At 33.5% G+C, this 23,941-nt stretch overlaps 1 long non-coding RNA gene across 3 annotated transcripts in view; it reads right to left on the bottom strand.

Annotated features, from left to right (window-relative positions):
* Positions 1–12,591: 12,591 nt before the first annotated feature.
* The window catches only part of LOC127711138 (uncharacterized), a 94,234-nt gene continuing 82,884 nt past the window's right edge, over positions 12,592–23,941 (bottom strand). For all 3 annotated transcript variants that reach the window (XR_007986510.1, XR_007986511.1, XR_007986509.1), the window contains exon 3: positions 12,592–13,053. This is a non-coding gene — a long non-coding RNA (uncharacterized LOC127711138). The remainder of the gene's footprint in view (positions 13,054–23,941) is intronic.

Below are 23,941 nucleotides of genomic sequence, written 5' to 3'. Positions count from 1 at the left end.
ACTCGACAGTTGAAACAAAACCAGGATAATCAAGAAAGGAGTAGGTATGATAAGTGCCATTATTTTGGCCCCTGAAATAGCAATAGAACGTATACAAACCTTTCAAAATAATGTAAATGATATCGATTAATGACCAGGTTGATATTATTTAGACACATTGTGAAGACACATGTCGAAATTGACAAATGTTACCTAAAATTACCATTTTACAAATAGCATTTGGGCAAAATAAATATGATCTTACACATAAAGGTATTTTACCCTCATTGACATCTTTGTAAAAACATAATGAAGCAAAAAAAAAAATCCTTTGGAGGAAAACCTTGGTTTACATCTGAATATCGATGACAAGATCTCAAAAGGAGGCTATTTGGACGTTTGTGTAATAAATGCAAGAAGTTTGAGGCCCTAATGCAAATAAGCTGATCAAGTCCAAAAATATAAATACTGATGGATGACAGACTTATGTCTTATGAATATCTTAAGGGTGTTGTTTTGTAGATTTAGAAGACTTTTATTTTTAAAAATTTTCATCATTTTCACAAGTTTTTTTTTTAAAGAAAATGTACTGTTTTTTTGTTATAGTATGTTGCTATTTAAAGTTGTCAGACATGATTTTTGTTCTTATTTTTCTGAATTACTTTTGTAGTAGCCATTTTAGGGTAAATTTAAGTTCCTGTATTAACCCAATCTTTACCATATATACTTCTTTGTAAATAAATAGACAGTATAAGAATTCTAGTGGAAAAACTCATACAAAGAAAAGAATAAATTAAAAAAATTCCTTACTGACAAATACAAATGAAGAATATCAAGATCATAAGCCCTTTAGCCATATAGCTTCTCATCAATTCAGATATTTATACACATTGACTGCCAACTTGTTGGAGTAAGGGGTTCCTGGTGAAGGTAAATCCAGAAAACGCTTCAAATAGACTTAAACCATTGCCGTGACGTCAGTCTAATTATTTACCGTGGATTCTTTTTCTAGAATCAACACTTCCTAAATTAGTCGCTGAAATGGACTCACCAAATCATATTCAATTGTTTCCTTTGTGTGTCTAATTTCATTAAATTTGAATTAGCTAATTTACTGATTTCTATTCACTAATAGAATTAATTTCAAAACTTACCTTTAATTATTATAATTTTCATATGCCTTCACTGGGAATTGAACCCCTCCTTGAAATCTGTTATGTGTGACTGACATCAACACATCGATAAAACCTCTCGACTACCAATGGGTTACAATCTAGATGTCTATTTTATATATATAAATGAACATATGATACACATCGGCACAACGGACACTCAGAGTTTGTACCTTTATATATACATAATAGACAATCGTATAGTATAAGTTGGTAGACGCGAGGTTAAGGTCTGTGAGTTATAGAGTCAAGTTAGAAGTAGAGACATGTCGTTTTTCCGTTTTTCTAATTTTGTATGTTATTGTGGATATTTTTGTAATAGTAGCCAGTTAGTCCGAGATTACTCTGACGTCCAACAGCTGTTTTGCCAGACAAGCTGGGGTCATGGCCACGGCCCCAGCTGGTCTGGCAAAACAGCCGTTGGACGTCAGAGTAATCTCGGACTAGTAGCGGGTTTTGCCGTTTATTTTTGGATTATTATTGACCAATTCATGTACCTGAAAAAAAATATTTACATTCAATTTATGCATTTTTGGTTTTATATATATGGTATGATTTCATCTGTTTTGCTACATATCTTTACAAATGTTTATTCGCAAATACCTATGCGAGTAAATTGTGATGTGCTAGAATTAGGTTTCTTGCTAGAAATATTGGTAATATACTTATTATATATTCCTAAAAATAAGTTCGAATATGTCTTATTTCGTAAATTACGGATTATATTCAGATGCATAATAATTTAAAGGCAGACATGCAATGTTATATTTGAATTTCTCCAACCAATTAATTGTGAACTTTAATGCATCGTTGAACACGATAACAGGGTTATTTATACTCACTTACAATACCTTCTAATTAAGAAAATGCTTTGATTTTGAAAAGATATCAACACAATAGTTTAAGTTATAGATACAATAATAAGCGTTGATTCATGAACAACAAACCATTCGCCCTCCGGGCTCATGGTTTCTTTTTCAAGAATCAACGCTTATTCATTGTATCTATATTACTGAATTTATAAAGTGTTTTTAAAAACTATACAATTCAAATGAAAATTAATAGAAAACAAGTTGCAAAAATGCTACAAAAAGCAAGCAAAATATTATATTAAAATGGACAAATTTCAATAGACGAAACGACAAAAATTACATTCAAATATATTTATAATTCATTGCTTAAAAATAAAAATATATCAAATATTGGATCAAAGGAACAAAAATTACATTCATATATAATTTATAATTAATTGCATAAAAATCAAAATATATCAAATATTGGAACGTTTGACATGCAATGCAGGTAGGCCGGTTGTATTTCTTTTGAAGCTGTATGGATATGCACAAATAAAAATAATGTAGAATATCAAAAATTAAAATGAACATACAAATGAAGATTAAACTGTATCCTTTAGGTAAAACAATACAACTTTTGACTGAAAACTATTCAAAAGATCACCAGAATGTTATTGTAAACCTCATAAAAATAATGATGTTAAATGTTAAAACTGAAAATGTCAATATCAAATCTGTTATGAAGCAGATCGAGAATCCATATGAATATCAAACGTTAACTTTTTAACGTGATTTGATATAAGTGAAAACACGATATTGAAGAGAGAAAACGCTGATATATGTTACATTTACTGATTCAAAAATCAAATACTATTATGCTGAAAGTCTTCATGAGAATCTATTTTGCAATGTTAGACAGATGCCATAAGTGGAGCAATCCCAAAATGCTTTCTCTTATAGGGCATATCAGTTATCATCCATTTTTTAGTTAGATTAACGTTGGTTGATCATTACCTTGTTTGTTGACCCTTTCTTCTTGTTCGTAATTTATATTCATGAGTTTAACTGTGAAAAAGAATTTAAGAACATAGTATAAAATTTTATGAAATAAACGACATATGCTGTGTAAGATTTCCTAGTCTTTTAAAAAAATGTTTTTTTTTTACATATAAAATGGTCTATTCACATATGATGGTCTACGTTCTTTGGTTACAATTTTCTTAGAATAAGGAACAGCCATATTTTCGTTAATATTTGATTACGTGGTTTAAAAGGATGAACATCTAAAGTAGTTAAGTATATGTTTAATTTAACCTTTACCCACAAATCTCACGAATATAAGTACCCAACGAATAATGATTGAACAGCGTTTACTTGATTATTCTTGGAATGAATTGTAAAAATATTTCCGTAGTGTTGATTAGTATTTGAATTTAAAACTTTTTGCAAACGTTTGCAATCCAGTGATTAGTTTCATAAAAAAATCTTAAAGTAAGTATACTGAATTGTTCATAACTTACGATCAACTTTAGTCGTAATGTTTTTTTGTACAACTGATCACAGGAATGTATAAATACAGGTAAACTTTAGGGAGTATATGAACAAAAGGGACTTAAAAAAATAGAAAAATTCATCAAAGGTCAGCTTTGCCCGAGGGAGTAGGATTCCCAGTTTCTTAGTTATGGTCATTTTATATAGCTTAGTTTGAATGTCCCTTTGGTATCTTTCTCCTCTCTTTTAAACCAATCACTAAAGTTGATCGACTCACCATCCACGAATCGATGGGTAATCGATCACATCATAACAAAATAAAGTCTGTTAGAGATAAGTAAAATGAAAAAAACAGGTTATGAATTTGGTGCGTCTGAAGCCCTATTCTGGGTATATCTTCACCAGTAACCCACAAATCTGAACATTTGAAAGTCAGAGAAAACATTTACTGGAAAAAATAGATGTTTTATTTGAAATTCAATAGTTATGTTCATTGATTATGACAATAAATTGCAATATGTTTAGATGCATGACACTTTACAATCTATTAAAATATTTAATTGTCTCGTAAAATCTGTTCTATTCTTATTGACTTTGAAACTGGAGTTCCATGACGTGTGATTCGTGCAAAGAAGGATATGATTATACTAGCAATGCGGCGTGGAGTTCATGCAAATCCAATAAATTTAATTATCATGTTTATCTGTGTACCCTGGGCTTATTATCCTGCTTGGATATCATTATATTATTTTCTTATTGATATAATTAGAGCCTCTTTATTAATGTATAGGTAGTGTCCGATAAGCCGGTGACCCCTTACTTTATAACAGTAGTTGTTGTAGTTATATTTGACAGAAAGGGAAGTGGTCCATGTTATTTGAGACAAAATGAATCAAAGAAGATATAGTGTAACTGAGCAATACAATAAAACATAAAACACATCGTCGGACCAGATGACAAATTTAAACCTTGAATTCCCTTATCGATCTTTCAGCATTTAGTATTAAAGAAGAGACTAATAGACCCGCAGACGGATTGATGTATTTAGGTAGTACGAATTGTTTTTTCTGTTTACTTGTGAGCTAGTACGTCACAATTCCTAAGCGGGCGAACTAGTACAAATCAGATTTTATTTATCCCTATTATTATTATTTAATCCCTAAAACGTGTTGTTATAGTTCTGAGTATGCATACTTTATTTGCCAATGAAGGTAAATCACCTTTAGTATTTGCAACTGAACGTTAAGGGCCTGTAATATTTGTTCATGGACGTTAAGAACTTAACAATTAAAGAAGTCATGTATATTAATAAATATATTTATTCCTAAGCAATAGTTTTTTTGCTGAATGTATGTAAAGTGTACGAATTCCCCGATACAATTTGGTATATCATAACACAGACATGGCGCTCCAATATTATGATGTAAAACAATATTTATACATTCAGAGAGAATTTTGAAATGTCCATTCGATGCCATTTCAATACACGTATAAGCTTTGCACACGTTAACATCGCATATTAAAAAAACACAATCCGAAACAATGGAAGTCAGTCAACTCTCCTGATGTGCATCTGATGTAGTAAAAATTGGCACCGTTAATGTTATTGACAAAAATATTTTGCTGACCAATCGCTACTATGATAGTTAGTTCGATGTAACATAATTAATGTGCTTGAACACAGAAAGAAAAAGTTTAAATTCGTAAAATAAAATATATTTAGTCGTCTTCGGTTGCATCTTAACAGTATACTACTTGTAAAGCATGTATTGAAGTGTAACTCGTAGTTTGTTGTCAAAAAATTACAGTGTGAATACACCAACAAGGAAATCAAAAATAAAAACAAACATTCACAACTAACATTGAGATGCTTGGTGTGTGCGTAAGCTTAAAATTAATGATACTACTTAAAGTAGAAAGTCTGTTTTCATTATTTGTGTGTCTGTCCCTAGTCAGGAAACCTTTTATATAGTGTGGTAGTTGGTTGCTGTCTATTATATGTGTTCCTCGTTTATTGTTTGAGCATAAATCAGGCTGCTGGTTTTCTGTTTTGAATTGTTTCTTATCTTGTAATACCGGGGCCTATCATAGATTACTATACGGTGTGAGTTTTGCTTATTGTTGAATGTCATACGGTTGTTTACATCTTCGATCTAGTCTCTGATGGAGTGTTGTCTAATTGGAAATCATATAACATCTCTTTATTTTTCACCCTGTCGTCTTGAATGGTATATCTCCATTTTGATTTCACGCAATTTACTCAGGTCGTTTGTATTGATATGTATACTATAGTAAACGAAATATTTAAAATCGATTAACCCCTGTTGCCTCCTATCTCAACCATAAGAAGTCTTTCGGTTCATTTTTTTTTTACTTTTGAAATATCACCTAATATCAATTTGGTCATCTCAGGGAACCGGAATTGCTTCCCCTACTGCAGCTGGTGCAGCGGAGTTCAATCCCGGTATATACATATGTTGTGCTGTAACTCAATTATAGGTACTTTTCTTGCATGCATACAACGACAGATCCTTGAACCAAATTAAATACTAATGGACATTGAGGTTAAATCTGATAATATTATTGACTCCAACTGCAACTGTAAACTCATTTCAGAGTTAAAACATAATACAATTAACGTGATAACATAGCTTGGAACGAATAACCATTTGGGGTCCTTGACCATTTGAAGATCAGAAGCGGGAAGCCTTAAACATATCGAAAAAAGGTATGATTTCAGATTATATAATGCTTATAATTTTGTACGCAAAACGCATGAACACATATAACACGACAGAAAGAGGTTTTTCCTGATTTTCAAATGGATTACTATGAAAGGTAAACATGATATGTCAACTAAATAATTAATCGTCTTTATTCCTTAGTGAATCATTACAACATACTCCATTTAACATTTCAGTTTTATTATGCATCACGTAGAAAAAAAAATATCGTTTATAAATTCCGCATCTGCCAATTCAAAATGCAATTTTACTCAGTTAGTGTTTCCCTGGAGAGGGAAAGACTTTTTTACGACAAACATTTTCATGGATGTGATGCCAATGTATAATAAAGAAAAGTAATGCAAAAGATATCATAAGTAAGATATACCGATTGGAAAGGAATGTAGTACCTTCGTATATTGAAAATATTTCATTTCATTCAATTAATTTAGTATGTGTATTTTTATTTCATTTGATTTTTGAATTGATTGATCTGTTACTTTAAATATTGCAAAAGCAACACAGTTGTTTTTTGATACTTTGATGGTTTGTTCAAAGCTAATTTGATAACAATAAAAGAAATGGGTTAAGTGAAGATACTCGAGAAGCTGTCGACGGACCAGGTCTCGGTTCGGTTTGGAGTTAATGCGATTGAATCAGATTTTTTTTCTCAAGCTTTTTTAGTATATTAGTTTAAACGATATGATAACATTGCATCAGCTGTTGCTTCCAATCAAATTCCTTAAACTATTTCAAATTACAGAAAAAAGACTATAATGGAGTGTGTGTCCGAGCGAGAATTTCTCTATGTTTATTACTTTGGAAATATTTACTGAAACTCATAGCCGCATTTTTGCCGCAAGTCAGGAGCCTCTGGCCATTGTTAGTCTTGTGTGATTTTTAATTTTAGTTCATTTATATGTTTTGGAATTTAGTATGACCTCATATTCACTGAACTAGTACACATTTTTGTTTAGGGGCAAGTTGAAGCCCACCTCCGGGTGCGGGATTTTCTCGCTGTGTTGAAAACCCATTGGTGGCCTTGAGCTGTATTCTGCTCTTTGGTTGGGTTGTTGTCTCTTTGATACATTCCCCATTTCCACTCTCAATTTTATGATCAAGATACCTGACTTATAATTTTGTACACCAGACGCGCGTTTTGTCTACAAAAACTTATCAAAGACGCCCGAATCAATAAGTTAAAGGACTTAATTAAGTACGGTGTTCAAGAGCATTGAGTACCTCAAATTCCAAAAGGTTTTTGCAAATACCGCTTATACAGGTAAGATAATCTATTCATGGGGTAGAATTTTTTTTCTGGATTAACCTTCATCAGGGAAGCACAAAGCCGAACATTTGAAAGCCAAGGATGTATAAGAACCGAAACAATTGAAGGACTGTATGACCAAAAAGAACCTAACAATAATAGCCAAATCCATCTAATGTCAATTTTGCCAGAAGGATTGGAAACCTTAGCTTCTAAATAATTTCAAAATTTTTACACGGACAATTTGAAATATTAGAATGGTTTGTTATAAATCATGTCAGTACCGAAGTACTGACTACTGAACTGACAGATAGTCCTACAGCAGCGGTATCGACCCAGTGCTGTACAAAATGAAAACAAAAGTTCCTATTCCTTTAGGCAATACGGACACAGACTATTACTGGCTATTATATTGAGACCCTTTAGGAGTTAAACCTTTTATGTTTTGGCTTTCCAAACGTCTTGTCACCAGCCGTGCAACGACATAATAGTAGGTGACTTATACATTAAAGATTACAAAAATGATAGAAAAATAATAATATCGATTCACTATCAGTTTATTTGGATGAAAGTACATTTTCTTTGATTTCAAAAGGTTGCTATTATCCATATGTGGCATATGGTGAGAGTGAATCAATAACATGTTCAAATCAAAATAGAATTTTAGAGATCTATATGCAGTCTTCAATATTAAACAGGTGTTTGTATTTGGCAAGTTAATAATCACTCCAATGCTGGGGAAGTTTTAAATACAAAAACTAAAAGATTTGTCCGACACCTTCAATTGTTTTAATAATTAGATAACGCTCAGATATAAGCTAGAGAGTCCCTGCTGAGGTTCAGTAAACGACACAAACATGACATGGTATTGTATCGTTCAGGCCTTTATATCTCCTTAGGTACGTCTTGTCAGTTTGGTGACAATTAAACTTGACATTTTTGCTTGAAAAAGAACATAACAGAACAAGGCATAATTAAAAACAAAATTGATTAGACTCAAAAAAAAAAAAAAACAAAACTTCAACCAAATGCTCAATCGCTGAAATATGTATTCTTCGTCAGGTAACATTTTAAAGGCTAAGTGACTTGGATGGAGAGTTGTCTCATTTGCACTCATACCACATCTTCTTATTTATAGAGAATGTTTCTTGATTAGAAAGTTCATCTAAATGAACTGTCAGGAAGTATTCAGACTGATCCTTTGAGAATGTTTTTCTTAAAACGTCATGCACACAAGTTTGAAGGAAATTGGGGAATAATTTTCATGGATATATATCATTTATCAAAAAGTGTTTATAAAAATCATTGGACTGTAGCAAGCCTGATACCGCGTGATGTAAATGTGATATATTCAGTTACAATAACATAAACGGTACCAATTTTGATGCACCAGTTGCGCATTTTGACAAATAATGTCTCTTCAGTGATCCAATAAAGACATGCTAGACAACTGCCGATGCATCATAAATTGAAATTTATGAAAATAACACGTGCTTTCCGCAATACATCATAACGTGTAAAGGGATGAATTCATTTCCTAGGTATGTAAAAAGTGAAATAACAAAAATACCGAACTCCAAGGAAAATTCAAACGAAAAGTCCTTTATCAAATGGCAAAATCAAAGCTCAAACACATCAAACGAATGGAAAACAACTGTCATTTTCCTGACTTGGTAAGTTCAAAATAACAAATAATGCAAAACGGCTGCAAATACAAATTCGGCGTTCCATATGGGTACAGTCAATGATGCTTTAATCAGTGGAAGATGAAAATGGCAAAAATTAACCTCCCTTGCAAAGGCTGAAAATTTACTCTTCAGTGTGTTGCCACCATTCCCAATGTGAAATTGAAAAATTGTCTAAAAGAAATAATCCACAATGCTTTTCAACATAACATAGTAGCATACGCTATAAATTTTATTCCTTTGAGATACCACACGACATATTTTGTTAATGGTGAACAAAAAGGTAAAACATGCTACACAGAGGAACAAGTGATCAGTATGCTGGAGTTTCTTATTGACAACATATTTGTTGATATAGGAGGTAGACTTTTTCAACAAATTGTCGGCATTCCTATGGGAACGAACTGTGCGCCTCTCCTTGCCGACCTCTTCTCATTTTCAGATGAGTCGGGGTTCCTTCAGACACTTGTCAAAAACAAGAAGATCAAAGAATCCAGATAATTTTATTTCACATTCAGATATATTGATGATGTTCTTTCCATTAACAATCTAAACTTTTCTGATTGGGTTCCATTAATATATCCCCCAGAACTAGAAATTAAAGAAACAACAGACACGGCTTCCTCCGTTTCATTTTTAGACTTATACCTCGAATTTGATATACGCAGTACCAGAATCTATGACAAACGAGACGATTTTAATTTTGAAATTATCAATTTCCCCAACCTTAGTAGCAATATATCAACTTCACCTGCATATGGGATATACATTTCCCAACTTATTCGGTATTCAAGAGCTTGCAGCTGCTACTCAGACTTTGTAAAACGTTGTCTATCATCTTAATAACGTGTTTTAGTATTCTTTTATTTGTCTTTGTGAATATTACTTTTACTGTTTAGTCTATTTTTGGTGATATCCATTTGACGTGGCTCTCTACTTATACATCCTGTCATTGTGTTATTGTGCTATGGTAAATTTTTGTATTCGTGTCTTTCATTTTTGCTAATGTGCTTTGTCTATAAGCCTTTTGTGTTTCTTTGTTACATATTTGTTTGTTTTATAGTGATTAAGATTATAACACAATGTCGACTGCTGTACCGTATTTTTGACATTTTTACCTATTTTGTCTGTTTGTTTTGTTCACACATCGTTGTCAATATGCGACTGTCATACAAGTGAGAGGTTTAGCTAGCTATAAAACCAGGTTTAATCCACCATTTTCTACATAAGAAAATGCCTGTACCGAGTCAGAAATATGACAGTTGTTATCCATTCGTTTGATGTATTTGAGCTTTTGATTAGTCCATTTAATTAGGGACTTTCCGTTTTGAGTTTTCCTCGGAGTTTGGTATTTTTGTTGTTTTACTTTTTGCACGCACGTTCTTTGCTTGGACACTTCTTACAATCAGTTCACAGGAAAACTTTCTGGTAAATAGTTGTAAGGGAAAACAGATACAATCAGAATTACCATATCATGTTATTATTTCCCTCTTAACATAGAAAGCGATGAGTACGGCAAGTTTCATGAGTTTCGTGTAAAATTGGTTTGAAATGCTGATATTGGGATACATTCATCACGTACAAACTTCAAGTAATTTCTCTACTGGCTGTATACGTCACAGAAACACGTACACTCATACGGACCTTATTCTGATGCAAAAACCTAAGGATATTCGACCGCCAGGCTAACGTTAAAAAATCGAGAGGACCTATTCTTCAAAAAGTTTTTAAAAAATTACAAAATCTTTCAAAGTATAGATAATTTTGTTGTTTTATTTTCCATTAATGTTTTAACCTGAACAGACATAACTTGTATATCCTTATATTCACAGGAAGACAATATGTTTTATTGAAAGTTCCAGCGAAAGTGGACTGATCAAAAACTTTGTAATGGAAAATAGATTGATTTTAGAAAATTGTACAATGCTAACGACTGTGGAGAAAACTCTGATGATTGGTGTATGGAAAGAGGATTAGTTCTTGTAAGTAAGTGATATTAGTAATTTGAAGTTAAGATTAACATTCTTTTAAAATCATACATACGAAAATGTAATGAAATTATTTAGATATAGCAAGAAAGCAAAATAAAATGCATTTACATGTATATTTCAAAACCAATATAGTCTAGCAGGTTATATTTCAAAACATGTGCCATTGTGGTTTCGAAATAACTTTGATTAATATGGTTACCGAAGTAAACAAACTAATGATTTTGTTACCTTTATGATAAGAAACGTTACTTTTCTATGGTTCCCGCCTGCTACAGTTTAACCTGAACAGACATAACTTGTATATCCTTATATTCACAGGAAGACAATATGTTTTATTGAAAGTTCCAGTGAAAGTGGACTGATCTAAAACTTTGTAATGGAAAATAGATTGATTTTAGAAAATTGTACAATGCTAACGACTGTGGAGAAAACTCTGATGATTGGTGTATGGAAAGAGGATTTGTTCTTGTAAGTACGTGATATTAGTAATTTGAAGTTAAGATTAACATTCTTTTAAAAGCATGCATACGAAAATGTAATGAAATTATTTAGATATAGCAAGAAGGCAAAAATAAAATGCATTTACATGTATATTTCAAAAACAATATAGTCTAGCAGGTTATATTTCAAAACATGTACCATTGCGGTTTCGAAATAACTTTGATTAAAATGGTTACCGAAGTAAACAAACTAATGATTTTGTTACCTTTATGATAAGAAACGTTACTTTTCTATGGTTCCCGCCTGCTACAGGTCACCATGTTAACACTGATATGATAACACCAGAGCTGCAAATTTGTCCTATGGATTTCAGTGTTGTTCTGGTATAATATGAAACCTCCAATTTTATCATTAAACTGGTTTAAGTCCTACCTCTGAATTCGACTACTGTGTTTAGTCTATCGGATGCCCAAGTGGAAATCCTGCATTTGAGAAATAATTGGTACCTTTTTAAGTGTTGTTGCATCATTAAGTCCTTTGTTGTTTTTTCCAACGGTTCGTATGGCGAGGCATCATATAAGTCATATTGAAACAGCCATTTCAACTAAATAGTAAACAATGTAATATTTCAGGCAATACTAGTCAGGATTTTAGTTGATAACTGATATCGAGGGATCTTCTTAACCTGCTGATTTTTGTGGTCTTCTATCCATGATATAAAATAAAAATAAGGAGATGTGGTATGATTGCCAATGAGACAACTATCCACCAAAGTTCAAATGAATTGAGTGTAAGCAATGCAGGTTTTTGTTCATGGAAATTGTTCTTTGTATGTAGTGAGATGTAAATATTTAAATGATTACATTCTGTCCGTTTGCCAAATTATGTCGAATCATTTTCACATTTAGTCAAAAATAATTAACTGAAATAAATTCAAAAGTCATTTTAAGGAATTGGAAACATTTAATAGAATACAAATGAACACTCATGCAATAGAAATGAAGAAATATGTAATAAAAATAAAATATTATTCAATAAAAATGCATGTATATAAACATTCGAACTTCTTCAGTTACTTAATTCTCGCTCAGGTTGTTATCAGCTTTCTGTCAAGTAACAGTAGTCATCAGACTTCCAGAAACAAACGTGTTTTATATAATATCTGGAACATTGGGGATAAGAATATGAAAAATAGGTTACAGAAACCCACCAATACAATAAAACTAGAATATACATTAGTAGCAAGCCAAATATAGGCCTGTACTTTGTACAGGTAGGCCACGTGTGTAGAAAACCCAATGAGGAACACTAGCTGTGTGTATTATCTCTCCGGATGAAACAAGGGCACAAGATTTGCTGACGATATTATAATTGAACCCCATACAGTTTTCTCTATTCGAGCATATATGTCCACAACGTTGTTCATTGATCAATGTGTACTCTTCCAAAATTGTCATCATTGCTCGTGTATTGAACATACTGCATGTTCCAAACTTTCCAGGAAACGGTGCTGAAATTAAGTAAGAAAGTTTAATATATGTTAAAAAACAGATATGAATATTAGATACAAATACATACATTTTTATCTCTTCATTTCTAACTTATTTGGCCACTTTGTAATTTCAAATATGAAACGCCATATATAAGTTAATGGGACATTTATCCTACAAAACAAAAATAATTTCAACACACGATCTTCGACTATAGACTACGGACTATTCTTTATGTCCAGTATGGAACGCCAAAACTGTCTTGTTATGCCCATTATCATTATATGATGTGCATTTACTTTTATATGATGTGCACTTGTCATTATATGATGTGCAAACACCTTTATATGATGTGCAAATATCTTTATATGATGTGCAAATATCCTTATATCATGTGCAAACATCCTAATATGAAGTGCACATATACTTATATGATGTGCAAATATACTTATATGATGTGCTAATATACTTATATGATGTACAAATATCCTTATATGATGTGCAAATATACTTATTTGATGTGCAAATATACTTATATGATGTGCAAATGTACTTATATGATGTGCAAACATCCTTATATGATGTGCAAAGATACTTATATGATGTGCAAATATACTTATATGATGTGCAAATATCCTTATATGATGTGCATTTTCTCTTATATTATGTGCAAACATCTTTATATGCTGTGGTTGTGTCATTATATTATGTGCTTGTAACATTATATGATGTGGTTCGGTTTACTTCATTATATGATGTCAAAACGTCCATATATGATGTGCTTTCATCGTTGTTATGGTCAATGATTACGATTAGAAAATGGTTGAGATTTCAAAAGAGATAAACATTGGCACGTTGGTACCTCGTTTTAAAGATGAAAAAATCACATCTAAAATAATTGTTGGAAAATTGTCAAAATATGAATTGCAAAGTTTAAGTTTAATTGATGGGTCTACAATAATGAACATACGGTTAAAGTTATTAAATTATGGGTCCTCGACTGTGTATTGAGCACCTGGAGTTCAAATTTTTGATCTATCAGAGGATATTCTGCATTTTATTTTTGAATCCCAGTTTACTGCTTCTGATCTAGCAGCTACAGCCTCCTGTCAGCTTCCGAAAGTGCATTTTATGGAAAAATGTGACAGTGCATTTTAACAAAAATCAAGGTTTCAAACATTTCGGAGGTAGATTTTGATCATTAATACAGGAACTAGTTGAAGAACTTCCCGGTTGCGGCGAAAATATGATAAAACAACTTTTCTTGCAAAAGACAGCTATACCGGTATATGTATTCCCTCTTTGTGAATTGCTGCTTTATCTTAATTCATTTCCTATACCAATTAAATCACAGTCATGTTTTAAAGTTTTTCATAACAATAGCTATAAAATTTTCCACTCATGCATAACTATACCAGTATGGATAATTGATTGATTAATTGGTTGATTAATTGGTATCTAACGCCACTTTCAGCACTATCGTGCTATTTGGAGGTGGTCAGTTTATATATAGAGGGATTTTTTTTTAAATGTTTGATTCCAAATTATTTCTTGAAAAAGACATTATTTGTTTCATAAGGGAAGTAAACAAAATATACTCGTAAAAAAAAGAAACGCATAATGGATGTTTAAGAATTTTAATACATGTATTTTGAATGAAAATTTTACAATTACTAATAAAGATATTCACTAAAAACGTGTTCGATTGAGAAGAGGACAGTCAATTCCTTCGAGATCGATGAATAAAAGTCAATTTATCACAATTAGAGTTACTTCCGGTGCCATTAAAGTTAGTACCGTGTATGACCACCTCTCGCTGCTAAGACTGCTACGCATCTCCTCGGCATAGATGCTATCAATGTTCTAATGTTGTTGCGTGGAATTGCTCGCCATTCCTGTTGCAACATTTGTGGGAGCTGATCAAGGGTCTGAGGCGGGTGTTGACGCTGGCGCACACGTTTATCCAGCTGGTCCCGTAGATGCTCAATAGGATTCAAGTCCGGTGATTTGGAAGGCCAAGGAAGCACATTGATGTTATTCTGATCAAGGTAGTCCATTGTTTAACTCGCTGTGTGAGGCCTAGCATTGTCCTGCTGGAATAACTCCCTTTGCCGGTCAATAACATGCATAAGGTGAGGTTGGAAAATTTCGACTCTGCACCTTTGAGTCGTTAAATTATCCGGAACATTGTCCAATTCCGTTTTACGGTCATTAGAGATAGCCGCCAACATCATGACACTTCCTCCACCGAAGCTGTCCACTTCTTGGACACACGAGGAAGCAAAACGTTCATTCATGCGCCGGTAGACACGAGTTCTTCCATCACGTTCCTGAGGCATAAAACGGGACTCATCACTGAACCAGATTCTGCGCCAGTTGCGGAATGTCCAACCCCTCAATCTGCTGCACCATCGGACTCTATTCCGTCTGTGTAACGGCCTCAAAACGGATCCAAAATACGGCCTCCTGGGTCTAATGCCAAGTTGTCGCAGTCGATTGCGGACTGTTTGTGAGCTGATTCTTCTCAATCCTGGTATCCTAACTTCAGTGGCTGTTGCGGCAACGGTTAGATTCCGTAAATGAAATACCCGGATGTAGCGATAGTCGTTAGGCGAGGTCGTCTACTCCTCGGCGGTCCTTAGTACAGACAGTCTGCTGGTATATGTTCCAAAGTCGCGAAATTGTGCTCTGGTTAACATTTTTAGTTCAAATTCTCTTTGGGACACTCCGGCCTGGAGACGGCCGATGACAATATTTCAAATAGCAGGGTCCAACCTTGGCATGGTAGCGTTTTAGCGTTGTGAAATTAAATCTTAAAACTTGGTCCTTATATACGTAAAAGTGTAACAGTTGAGTTGACCACAAAATTCTCGTGACAAAACGTTAGCAAAATTTCGCGGCGAAAGAGGTCATATGCAATTTTAGCGAGTCGCAAATTTCATGTGGCAGAGATCCAAATCAAAAGAACGGGCATTTAAAGTTTAAAACTTACCTGTAAAAATTCGAAGATGCAATTGACCGTTTCATTTTACCTTGTAAAATATATATTTTGCATTTTGAAAAATTCATCCGAGCTATGCGTTTCTTTTTTTGAACATTATAGTTTATTTCAATTGAAAATGTCTTTCCTATTTAGAGACAGTTTCTTCTATAAGAACAAATGAAGAAGTTGGCACATAAATTTCAAGTATGTTCATTTTTTGTAAATTTTGCCTTGCTGATCATTTTAGCTGTTCCAGTTTCTCCTTATATCTTACTTTTTTCAAGATATTAGTAAAAAAGGACACATAAATGGGCAAAAATCTGACATAGAAAGGGTAATGACTCCTATAAGGGACCAGTTATTTGTAAACCCAAAAAGAGGGGTTAGGAGAAAATAAAGAGGGGTCTTGAAATTTTTTTGAAATGGAAAGGTGGTATTCAATTTTTTATATTTATAAATTTGCGGCCGTATAATGGTATGGCGATGTCGTTGTCGTCCGAAGACATTTGGTTTCCAGACAATAACTTGAGTATAAGTGTATGGATCTCTATCAAATTGTACTACAAGATTCCATACTACAAAAGGAAGTTTGGGATTAATTTTTGAGGTTATTGTCTTAACTGTTTAGGAATTAGGGGCAAAAAACAAGCATTTTATTTTTTCAGGACAATCACTTGTGTATAAGTGTATGGATCTATATGAAATTAAACCACAAGGTTTCATACCAAAAAAGGAAGTTTGGGATTAATTTTGGGGGTTATGGCCTTAACCGTTAAGGAATTAGGGGCAAAAACAATACTTTTCGAATACTGTATAAATTGCTTATTTCTTGACCAATTTCAATGGGGTTAAATTAAAAGTCTTGAACTCTTGAGGTTCTTTAATATGCTGAATCTAACCGTGTAATGAGATTTTTGATTTTGGGCCCTGTTTTTAAATTGGTCCGAAATTGAGGTCCAAAGGGTCCAAAATTAATATTTGTTTGATTTCATCAAAAATTGAATTATTTGGGTTCTTTGATATGCCGAATCTAATCGTGATATAGATATTTTTTTAATTTTGAGCCCCGTTTTCAAATTGGTCAACATTAAGGTCCAAAGGGTTCAAATTAAACTTTGTTTGATTTCAACAAAAATTGAATTCTTGGGGTTCTTTGATATGCTGAATCTAACCATATAATTAGATTTTGGATATTGGACCATATTATAGGTAGTTTTTTTTATATAGATTAGACAGTTGGTTTTCCCGTTTGAATGGTTTTACACTAGACTAAGTAATTTTTTGGGCCCTTTATAGCTTGTTGTTCGGTGTGAGCCAAGGCTCCGTGTTGAAAACCGTACTTTGACTTATAATGGTTTTCTTTTATAAATTGTGACTTGGATGGAGAGTTGTCTCATTGGCACTCATACCACATCTTCCCATATCTAAATGTCCAATTTCAACTTTGTAAGATCTTAGACCACATTCATTCTGTGTCAGAAACCTATGCTGTGTCAAATATTTAATCATAATCAAAATTCGGAGCTGTATCAAGCTTGAATGGTGTGTCTATACTTGCCCTAACTGTTAAGGGTTCGACCCATACCCTACACTCCCCCTTACAGTAAAAAAATAATTTTTGACTCGAAAGACATCATTTTTTTACGCCTCGCTCCTCTCACCTCAATTGTTAAGACCTAATTCCTAAGTTTCAACATGTTCTTCTAGCAAGGTATTTTTCATCTGAAGCTAAAATTGAATGAAGGTGTGGTAAATATCAATGACACCATAACCGGTATATCCAAATTAAGTTCCCTGATGTCGCAAACAACTTCCACACTATAAGTTCTAGATCCACTACTGACGCAATATTTTATACTTACATAATCTGCATTAGAAATTTAATGCATTTTTTTGTTATTACGAAAGTTAGTCCTACCACGTCTCCCTCCCAATGATTGAAAATGAACCTTAGTAGTTGATTTATAATTTCAGTCATGTTTTATTATTTATTTGTAAATCTGTTCTTGTCGATACCATTTTGCAAGGAAATGTTTCTCTATACATAAGTTGTCAAGATAATAGGCAATAAAACAAAAAAACTCATAAGAGCCCTAATTGCCCAAATGGGACCTTTACTAAAGAGCATATTCAGACTGTTTTCATTGCACTATTCTTTTTTTTTTTAAATCTATTGTAGTTTTCAAGATAAACGCAAAATATTAAAAGCCGCCGCCACAAAATGAATCTCCCCAAACTGTACCTTTATCGAAAATAAATTATTCAAGGTTTCACAATTTAAGAATGCTCGGAGGGACGAATGTTTACAAAACATTATTTTTTACTTGAACAAATTTGTTTAAATTAAGAATAAGATACTCGAGTCATTATCCAAAATCAATATGAAAGGTAGGGCTAACTATTTGGACATTGCTCTAGATCGTGTATTGCTCACCATTTCTACCCAAAAACTATTATTTAAAGCCAATTACTCCTACAATGATTCATCGCCGGAATAAATTTGGTGGAAATAGAAAGTACATGTAGGTATAGATCTTGACATTCTGCGCAATTTTTTAATAAAAAAGTGGTTTAATAATACTATTTCCCGTTGTTTTTCAATAGAAACTATGTACCACCACTGTGACCAGTATCGGCAATCTATCAATAGTAAATGGTAATCGCTGAAAGGGGTCTACTCATCATTAATCATATAGAGGTTCCAAACACATAGCTTTGCAGTTTCAGTGGAGAGGATTTTTAAAAATTGACCTGCCAAATTCAAAGATTGACTCTGGTGATATTATTTTTTACCAATCGGAACTAAATGAAGGTCTTTTGTATAGGACTTTCAATTCATTATTCTTGCAAAAATTTATTAAAATTGGCTTAGTGGTTTCAGAGTAGAAGGTGAATTGGAAAGTTTACAGACGACGTGTGCTTAATGACGGGAATAGCTCACATGGCCTTACAGGCCTGTATGACAATAAAAGTTACTGTTAGAAAACTAGACTTTATTTAAAACTAGAGGCTCTAAAGAGCCCGTGTCACTCACCTTGGTTTATGTGCATATTAAACAAAGGACACAGATGAATTCATGACAAAATTGTGTTTTGGTGATGGTGATGTGTTTGTAGATCTTACTTTACTGAACATTCTTGCTGCTTACCATTATCTCTATCTATAATGAACTTGGCCCAGTAGTTACAGTGGAAAATATTTTGTAAAAATTTACAAAAATTTACAAAATTTATGAAAATTGTAAAAAAATGACTATAAAGGGCAATAACTCCTTAAGGGGTCAAAAACTGCATATTACCCTATGTACTATTTTTTAGTCATGTCGGCCATTTTGGTTCGCGGGCGGGGTCATCGGACACATTTTTTAAACTAGATACCCTAATGATGATTGTGGACAAGTTTGGTTAAATTTGTCCTTGTAGTTTCAGAGGAGAAGATTTTTGTAAAAGATTACGAAAAATGGTTAAAAATTTACTATAAAGGGCAATAACTCCTTAAGGGGTCAACTGACCATTTTGGTCAAGTTGACTTATTTGTAGATCTTACTTTGCTGAACATTATTGCGTTTTACAGTTTATCTCTATCTATAATAATATTCAAGATAATAACCAAAAACGGCAAAATTTCCTTAAAATTACCAATTCATGGGCAGCAACCCAACAACGGGTTGTCCAATTCATCTGAATATTTCAAGGCAGATAGATCTTGACCTGATAAACAATTTTACCCAGTCAATTGCTCTAAATGCTTTGGTTTCAGAGATATAAGCCAAAATCTACATTTTACCCCTATGTTCTATTTTTAGCCATGGCGGCCATCTTGGTTGGTTGGCCGAGTCACCGGACACATTTTTTAAAATAGATACCCTAATAATGATTGTGGCCAAGTTTGGTCAAATTTGGCCAAGTAGTTTCAGAGGAGAAGATTTTTGTAAAAGTTTACGGAAGACGGACGCAGGACGCCGGACGCCGGACGACGGACGCCAAGTGATGAGAAAAGCTCACTTGGCCCTTTGTGCCAGGTGAGCTAAAAAGGTATTTTTAACATCATCAATCCTCAAGCTTTAATAATTACAGAGCCTTGTTGGTCTTGAGATGTAAAGTCCAGCGCTGGATATGTAAAGGAAATTTATATCTACAGCGCTTGACTTCAAATCTATAGCGCTTGATTTTACTTCTGCAGCGCTTCACTTTAAAAAAACAACACAACTCTTTATCTGTATGAGACCAACAGGCCTCAGTAAACAATAAATTAATAAAGACTTTTTATTTTCTTTTAAGACACCAATCTGAATAAAATACAGATCTTGTGTGTCCAAGCTTTGCTTACAAGGATCTGAAAACGCTCCATTCTATTTTCTGTTTTAAAGACCATTTGTGATTCTCTGGTTTTGTCGGATCGATACACACCTTCAAAATTTGAAGGATGAAATTTCATCGGCTGATGTAATAATTACCAGAACAGAAAGTAAAATGGAGTGGTGTCAGATCCTTGTAACCAAAGCTTAGACAGAGGATCTATATCTTAATCAGATTGGTTAGGCACCGACTATTCATCTTTTGTGGGCGGGAGCATGTGTATTTCCTTGTGCTCAGGACAAACATACTTTTCGACTTATAAAAAATAAACTTTTATTTCAATAACAAGGTTAATTATTTAATTTCATTATTGTTTTATTTTTTCCCTCATTTTCAATGGAAACAAACTTTTTTGTTAGCTTCCTTCTGAAATAAACAAAGTCTTTTTCAAGAAATTTGGAATCAAACATCTAAAAAAAAAATGCCCCACCCCCCAAAAAAAAGAGATGAATGGTCAGTACCTTAGACCTGTTTACAGTTCGATTCCTTGAGTCTGGGGGTGTATATATGAGCGGCTTCCCACGAAACCGTTTATATTGCGGGTTACTGTGTAGTTGAAGCACCGACTCGGTGGTTTCGCGGTAGCATGTTCGCCTCGAGCGCGGGAGGTCATTGGTTTGAATACCGGCCGACTAAAGACTGTAAAATTGGTATTTTTTGCTTCCCCGCTAAGCACGCGGCATTGAGGAGTAAGAGCAAAGACTGTTCGGCTCGGAATCAGAATAATGTGTCCGGGTAAGGTGACATGTCTGCCTGTGGAGTGGTGCCTTGCGAACTGGCACGTTAAAAATCCGGCTCAGCAGGTCGGTCTAGTACAAAGCAGGGTAAATATTCATATTACATTAACATGTACTTGTCCTGAATATGAATATTAATTTGCCGCTGTACGTTAAGCATCCATCCATCATCATCTAGTTGAAGCTGTAAAATAAATGCACGAAAACTTAATAAATAGCTGCGCGCAAATGTAATCCACCGAGTTGAAGTTCAGCCCATATCTCCTTTCATCCATACCGGGGGGGGGGGGGGGGGGGGGGGGGGGGGGGGGGGCAGGCTCGGTGGCCGAGTGGTCTAAGTAGATAGAACTACTGTATCACTAGCCTGTCAAAACTTAGGTTGTGAGTTCGAGTCCCGCACAAGATGGCAGGTAAGCTCGACTCCAATCTTAATTGACTAGAATTGTCAGTTTTCCTACCGAAGGTTGGTTGTTCTCTCCAGGCACTACGGCTTCCTCCACCAATATAAATTGACCGCCTCGAAATAGCACGATACTGTTGAAAGTGGCGTCAAACGCCAATCAATCAACCAAATAATCAATCAATCAATCAATCATCCATACCGGTTTAATAATCCATGAGTAGATAATTTTATAGCTATTGTTAGGAGATACTTTTAAAACGAATGTGATTTTTAAATTGGTGTCTTGCAATAAAAGTTGTTTTATCATATTTTTGCCGCAGCCGGGAAATTCTTCAACTAGCTCCAGTATTAATTGATTTAAATCTTCTTCCGAAATGTTTGAAACATTAATTTTTGTTTAATTGCACTGTCTCATTTTTTCTATAAAATGCACTTTCGGAAGCTGATACGAGGCTGTAGCTGCTAGATCAGAAACAGTAAACTGGCATTCAAAACTAAAATGCAGAATATCCTCTGGTAGATAAAATATTTGAACTCCAGGTGCTCAATACACAGTCGAGGACCCATAATTTATTAACTTTAACCATATGTTAATTATTGTAGACCCATCGATAAAACCTAAACTTTGCAATTCATATTTTCACAATTCTCCAACGATTATATAAGATGTTATTTTTTCATCTTTAAAACGAGGTACCAACGTGCCAATGTTTATCTCTTTTGAAATCTCAACCATTTTCTAATCGTAATCATGTTCATTGACCATAACAACAATGAAAGCACATCATATAAGGACGTTTTGACATCATATAATGAAGTAAACCGAACCACATCATATAATGCTACAAGAACATAATATAATGACACAACCACAGCATATAAAGATGTTTGCACATAATATAAGGGAAAATGCACATCATATAAGAATATTTCCACATCATATAAGGATTTTTGCATATCATATAAGTACATTTGCACATCATATAAGGATATTTGCCCATCATATAAGTATATTTGCACATCATATATGTATATTTGCACATCATATAAGTATATTTGCACATCAAATAAGTATATTTGCACATCATATAAGGATGTTTGCACATCGTATAAAGGTAAATGCACATCATATAATGAAAATGGGTATAACAAGACAGTTTTGGCGTTCCTTAGTCCAGTCCTTCATTGTCTTTTGTCTTGTAAATTGTGAATATGACAGATACGCCTCTACAAAAGAACGAAGGTACATATCACGGATTGATTTAAACAAAAATTGATTGCAAATACTCTACTGGCACGAAAACGAAAAACAAAAACAGAAGTATAATAAAGAAAAGACCGCAACAAACAATAAGAAAAAAACCTTTATGATAGTTGTAGTTTCATTTTTACTGTTATAACACGAGAAGTATTTATAGATATAAAAAGATGTGGTATGAGTGCCACTGTTTATATGATAACTAGAATCTCAAAAATCCAAGTGAACTTGCTATCAAATATGTAACTGAAGGTCTGCTTCGTGTCTTGATCTTTTTCTTAAAATTAGCATAGATGGACTTCACCAAGCTAGACTCCTTGAAAAACGTGATGATTTTAGTTTCCCCACTATCAACTTCTTATTTCATCGTTGTAACATATACATTGCAACATTTTATGGTGTTAACAAATCTCAATATATTCATTACTCTTTTGCATGTTCTGATTTCACAGACTTTAAACAACAACCCAAGCCACTACTACAAAATCCACAAAATTGTCAGAAATTACAATTACTATGTTGATGTGCATTAGGTACCCGCTGCTTGAGAGAAAACGGTGTAGTACATATAGGCAAAAACCCAAAAGAAGGCATGCTTTCAGCTTCGCTAGGTTGATAACTGTAGCACATTCCAAAATATACAAAGTGAGGTTAAAGATATATTTTGGAATGAGAAACTGATGGTTCCTGATGATCTGAATATCTGAGTTAGATATATAGATAAAAGATTTGAATGACGAAAATTTGATTTGAAATGGCTCAAAACGTTAAATCAAGGTGGAATAAAAGATCGACTTCTAAATTAATATTCTATGAAATAAGGTCAAAAATTTTCGAGGAAGACTTTTTTTAAAGCTTCAAGACTTAATAGGTGTAATACCGACATTGTTTTTCCCCTATTAGTCTTTGTTAAAGGAGTAGGTCCGGTAAGGGCCGATTTTGGCCTCAAATTTCAGGTTCATATGACGAAGGATTTTGGACACTTTTTGAACACTTAAGTGTCTATTTCAGTTGATTCTATTAGTTTATGTGAAAGATTTTAACTGATTTAGTCATTAAAACGCTCCGATTCAAGCTTTATGAGAAAAATTTATCAAATGTGCAAAAAATGTCACTTTTCAGATGGTTTTTGTCAAAAATGTAAGTGGCCGCATCCGTGTTCATCCTCA

Source organism: Mytilus californianus, unplaced genomic scaffold (assembly GCF_021869535.1).
Source record: "Mytilus californianus isolate M0D057914Y unplaced genomic scaffold, xbMytCali1.0.p SCAF_8, whole genome shotgun sequence".
NCBI classification, from domain to species: domain Eukaryota; kingdom Metazoa; phylum Mollusca; class Bivalvia; order Mytilida; family Mytilidae; genus Mytilus; species Mytilus californianus.
The sequence above is the reverse complement of the archived record's forward strand: the minus strand, read 5'-3'. Positions and strand labels throughout refer to the sequence as shown.